Source organism: Haemaphysalis longicornis, unplaced genomic scaffold (assembly GCF_048455015.1).
Source record: "Haemaphysalis longicornis isolate Haplotype H1 unplaced genomic scaffold, Haemaphysalis longicornis Haplotype H1 scaffold_11, whole genome shotgun sequence".
Classification (NCBI taxonomy): Eukaryota; Metazoa; Arthropoda; class Arachnida; order Ixodida; family Ixodidae; genus Haemaphysalis; species Haemaphysalis longicornis.
This window is the reverse complement of record NW_027526214.1, coordinates 114,822,059-114,827,977: the sequence shown is the minus strand read 5'-3', so window position 1 is coordinate 114,827,977 and position 5,919 is coordinate 114,822,059. Positions and strand designations below refer to the sequence as shown.

Sequence of the window (5,919 nt, the reverse complement as noted above, 5' to 3'; positions counted from 1 at the left end):
TTAGGCAACCGTGGGATCATCGTCAAGGTGGGTCACCTGACTCGATACGCCGAAACAGCCGCCCTGGCCACCGCAGCGGCACGCGACATCGCCATTTTTTTAATCCGGCATTTAGTCTAACGACACGGTTCACCCCGAGAGCTGCTTAGCGACCCAGGCCGCGTATTTCTCCCTGACGTCATAGAGGCGCTGCTAAAGAATATCAATTTGTCCACAGAACCACGACTTCATACCACCCACAGACAAATGGCCTAACTGAAAGGTTGAACCGCATCCTTCGAGATATGCTCTCTATGTACAGATTGTCCGACCACTCAAATTGGAACATGGTGCCAGCTTTCGTCACGTACTCTTATAACACAGTCCCGCAAGCCACCACAAGCTTTTCACCGTTTTTTCTTCTGTGTGGACGTGAGCCGTCTTGCCGGATTGACACTATTTTGCCCTACCGCCCCGACGCCTCTGAATGTACCCCTGTTTTCGAGAGGGCGAGGTATGCGGAGGAATGTCGACAGCTCGCTCGCAGGTTCATATCAGACGTCGAAGAGCGCCAGAAGTCTTGACATGACAGCTCCGCCGCTGCACCAACGTTTGAACCTGGATCCCTTGCATGGCTTCGTGTACAATGCCCCAATCCTGGTCTTTCGGCGAACTTCCTCGCTAAATACCACTGCCGATATAGGATGCTCGAACAAACATCTCCCATGAACTACCTCGTCGAGCCCATGACTCCCACATCATACCTGCGTCGTCGAGGTCGTGCAATAGTGCACATCGAACGTTTAAATCCCTACTAAGTTCCCCTCGTCGTTTCGTCCCCTTAATTCGCCACGACTGTTCGTCTTTTCACCGGGGAGGTGATTGTACTGGAGATAGTAGTCTCCGACACAGCGACATACCTCGCAGTTAGTATGCGCCAATCTTCCCTGTACAACCGACGGGATATGTGCCGGAGGAAGGACTACTATAGGGCGCATGATGATGGCAGGCGCAACTTGCGGCGCGAGAGAAGAGGCAAGGTCAGCATTGCGTGGCTCGCTCTAGGAGCACGCACCGAGACATCGGTCTGCGTGCCTTGCCCGTCTCTGGTCTCCGCCTAACCGCACCCCTATGCCTCCTTTGGCGTTGTAGACTGCTGACCTATCTTTCTGCATTTCCTCAACGAGCCCCTCATTTCGTTACTATATTATTCTGCGAAAGCCTAGCGAGGGTCTCGGTTCTTGCAGCCTTGATGCCTAGGTAGCATAAGAGGGCTTCCCGCCAGTTACCCGCTCATGACAGGTTGTAGACGTAGGAGTCACGCTCCGGGGGTTGAAAAGAAGGTCCCCTTCTCCCCGTGTAGTCAGAGTGGCGCTGCCTAGCACCCTCAAGTGTCAGATACACTTCTAGTAAATATAAATAGCCCAGAAAGCGAAGGAGAACACAGTCGCCCAGATAGCCGAATTGGTAAGTCATTCGACACGTAATCGAAACGCGTGGGTTCGGTCCCCACTCTGGGCGCGTGTATTCCTTTCTTTGTTCTGTATATTAAAAAAAATGTTTAGTTCATTAACCGTAATAAAAAAGAAAAGAGCCTAACCGCACCCCCTATGCCTCCTTTGGCGTTGTAGACTGCTAACCTATCTTTCTATATATATATATATATATATATATATATATATATATATATATATATATATATATATATATATATATATACATATATATATATATATATATTCTATTTAGAAGAAAAGAATACTTACAACGACGTAGCGACCTCGACTGCTGCCAACGTTTCAGCAGAAACTTGGCTTGATCAGGGCCAAAGCTCGCGTGACGGCCGCGCCTTATATATGGATAGTTTCCGAGTAGAGAAAGGGAGTGAGAGAGATGGAAGAGAAGTGTCGGAGTAGGATTAGTGTGGGAGTGTGTGGAGAGAGGTATTGAGGAGGAAGCAAGAGTGCATGTTTCAAGTTCATGGTGGTCAGCGCTTGAAGAAGACCATAAACGAAGAAGACAATAGACGAAACAGGCGCTGTCTAGCAACTGAAATTATATTGGAAGAACACGTGTTATGTAAGCAACCAAGAAGATATTAAAGATTATGAAATCATACACGAGTCACTCACACATGTGACGCACGCAGTTACACACACGACGTGTCTAGGAAATCTACTTCCTCATCTAATAATGCGATAGATGGGTGGTTCGCGCAAGTGTCACCGCTTTTTATAATTCTTTACGCTTCCGCAATTACCTTCATGCGCTTGCTTCTGCTTCTGATCACCACGACCGTTTTAGTTGCGAAGCTTCTCCTTACAGTGAACAAGAATATTGTAATAGTGGCAAAAGCGACACAGGGAAATTGAAGCCAGAAAAATGGAAATCCGCGAGGGGCGCCGCTGTGGAAAACTGGACGGGGCGTAGTGTATAATAAAGAAAAAGGACCGGACGTAGTGTGGTGGATATGGTGTCCGCCTTCCAATCAGCATGCATGGGTTCGAGTCTCGGTGTGGGGCAACTACAGTTTTTTTGCATATGCATGGAGCACATGAACAAGATGCCTAAACCACATTTAAGGTCAGGATGATATGTGCTTTTTCATGGCGTATCTGTATTACGTTACGATTTCATACATTGTTCGGTGGCCTTCGTCGCGGCCACTGCACGTCGCGGCGGCCCTATGAGCATCCGTCCCACCCCCCACCCTTCCTATTTTCTCTTTCTCTCTTTTGATGCCCTCATATCAAGACGCCATGTGGCAAAGCCAACGTCATCCACAGTTTTATTGCGCGAGGCGTAAAAAAAAGCGAGAAGTTCATGACTCTGCGCCTATATTTTGTTCACGTGCGTTCTTACAGCGACTTCAAAGGCTGCAAATGCGTTGAAGCACGACGCTTCCTGAAACACGCGCTTGAACCCGGCAGTGGCTTAAGGAAACAAGCAGTGGCGTAACGTGTAGGAGATTGATCGAATGCATTTGTAACCGGAAGGTGGAAGGAGATCGCGAAGCAACCTCGAGAACACGGGGTGGTTAAAGAAGATTCAGAACATAAGAATTAATTTTAAGCAGAAATAAAACACAAATATATAAATGTAATACATTAAAAACTTTGAAAAAAAAAACTTTGTTATGCAGTCGATGTGCTTTTCAAGTCATGTAATCGCTTCACCTTTTGCTTTTCTTAACACGGATTCGTTCATTGGCGCTCCTTCGCGCAGATATCTTTGTCGTCGTAATCTCGGTCGTCGTAAGGATGGGCGTGCCATTCTTCCATCCACCCTCGAGAAAATTAATAATTTCGGGAAACAGGGCGACTCCTTCAAAACTATTCCTCCATAAGGTAGAGCCCATCATGCTTTGTGTGTGCGCCCCACTAAACCACTTGGCCGAGAGCAAGACTATGTGACTGTCTATGTCCACAATGTAATGGGTAGCACTCTTTGCCGAGTACCTCCGCAGCCAGGACCGTGTAACCCCCTGCATTTCCACAAAAATGCAAATAGTCGAAAAAAAGAGCTTTAATTGTTAGAATAGCGTAAACGGGGATAATTTGTCGGACAGCATTTTAAAAAACAATAGATAAAAAACTAAAAAAATAAAATTTTCACTAACATTTTCACACAAAATCAAAAATATGCATTTTATAGATTTCCTTCCACAACAGACGAATAAAATAAAATGTCCGCGAAAGAACGGCAGAAATGCTAAAAAAATAGCGCAAACGGTCCAACTCTGCAGTACGCCTTGCACCTTCAGAAAAAAGTATTATCAGCTACCTAGAGGCACTTCACTATAATTCTAAAATTTGCATCATTCGAGAAAAGAAACAAACAAAACTTAAAAAGAAAAAATAAACCAACGACTTTCGCTATTCATACTCATATTTGGGTGCAAATAACTCACACTCAACACAAGTGGCACAAGAACGCTAGGCATTAGTATACAATTCAGTGAATTTCTGCAGATTTCCTGCTGCCAATAATCAACACAAGCATTAAATCAGTCGGTGTTTAGCAAGAGCGTTTGTTTCTATTCGTGTTCATGGGTATCGAAAAAAAAAATTGTGCACAAGCCGGGATTCGAACGTAGAGAGAACGAGTGGCAGGCGGTGACTGCGGGATGGAGTACACAACTGCGCGGATGGATTTGGTGAACCGCTTTTGCACTTTATGGAGCCCTTATCACCACGGGCCGCTCCTCCATCGTGCACCCTTCTATCAATGCTGGCACACACACTCCCCAGGCTGTTGCTTGCACGAAAGACGACATGTACGTCGTACTGCCCGGCAATCTTTTCAGGCAGTGCGAAACAGCAGGTAGATAGGGAATTACTGACAACCGTTTTATCCTATCTGGAAGCGGCGCTGCCGCCTCGTGGCCAGTGTTTTGTTCTCGATTCAAGCGGGGAAACAGTCTTTTGGGCACAGAAGCAAGGTCCAGGCGCGGAGAACCTGCCGCTCTCAATCTGTCAACTTGGCGCAAGAAAATCTGCTTGCACAACATGCGCACAGGACGTCTTTAGTTCTGCGCCGAGACACAAAGTGGCCAACAGGTTTTTGCAATTTTTGAGTGCGCAGAATAAAAAAATCGCGCCAATTCAACCCGCGAATGTGGTTGTAAAGCAAAGCTGCAAACGGCACCCATAACGATTACCCATCCGACGTTACTTAAATTCACTCACATCGCTATACAAATAGCAAAACCAGAGAGAAGTAAAATACACTTAACCACACCATTTATTACTTCAAAGAGACATTCTTGTTAAGGTTAAAAAATCATGAAGCATGAAGGGTGTTTGGTTGAGTTGAATTGGTGTTGCACAAGATTGGAAACTTTTTTTATAAAATTAAAGGAAGCTCCAACCCGGTGTTAGACGATCTGTCTCCTCCGTTTCTGCGCCGCGGACGGAGGCGGCGAGATTTGCGGCAGAGAAGGTGGAGGAGGAAGAAATACTTATGTTCAGATTTGTTAACGGCCCATAGTGCAGCCCTGGGGAGTGATTGCTTCTTCTGTGTTCTGTCCTGTGTTCTGTCCTGTGTTCTGTCCAGCCTGTGTTCTGTCCACCCGCTGAAGCTGGGTAGGCAGAGAGGGCCTGGACAGCAGCATCTCCCATTGCTCTTGCTGGGTAGTTGACGGAAAGAGAGGAGGGGGCTCAAGGATAAAGTCGCACACCCCGATTACAGGGTGGAGTGTTCCTACTTCTGTGCAAAATTTACATTCAGCGTTCTAGCGATTCGGATGCAATAAGTGAAGACGCGTAGGCTGTGGGAAGGAGCCCGGATAGTATGAGCCGTACGGTAGTTTGTTGTTCTCTGGAAAGGTCAGGGTAAAGCGAAGGTATGGTCTGTCTCAGAAGGCTGGTTATCTCCGTGAACGTGACAAGTGGGTGACTGTCCTCGTGCAGCTCCATGGCACAGGAGGTAAAGGCGCAGGCTTGTTGGGTGGGCGTATTTGTTGCCCTCCATGGAAGCGTGAGGGGGTGTCCAGATGAGCTGAATGGAACCGTTTCGGGAGTGCAGGTCAGGACACCCAACCCTACTGGTAATTCCAGTAGGCTTGCTGGGAATCGATGACTACCCTCCGAACCCCTGGTTGAGCGAGAGCCAAGGTGATGGCTGCCTCTTCTGTTGCCGTGATTTCTTGGGTTCTAAGCGAGGTACACGCAAGGAGGTTTGTTCTGGAGGTGGCCACGATGATGACGTATTGCTGCCCTCAATGTTTGGAGGCGTCTGTGTAGATAACTGCATGATCCCCACCGAGGGTGGTGTTTAGCGCTTGAGCCCATGCTTTTCGGTGACCCTCGTCATGTGAGTGGTTCATATTTCTAAGCAAAGGGAGCATCTTTAGTTTTAGTCACCTAGAGTCTGGGAGTACGTCAAGCGGAGTGACATTCTGGGCTGCCCAGCCAATCCAGTGAAGCATGCGGTTACCCT

At 47.3% G+C, this 5,919-nt stretch overlaps 1 non-coding gene across 1 annotated transcript; it reads left to right on the top strand.

Annotated features, from left to right (window-relative positions):
* The first annotated feature begins 1,428 nt into the window (after positions 1 to 1,428).
* On the top strand, positions 1,429 to 1,500 carry Trnat-cgu (transfer RNA threonine (anticodon CGU)). The gene has a single exon. It is a non-coding gene; the product is annotated as a tRNA-Thr (tRNA).
* Positions 1,501 to 5,919: the final 4,419 nt, after the last annotated feature.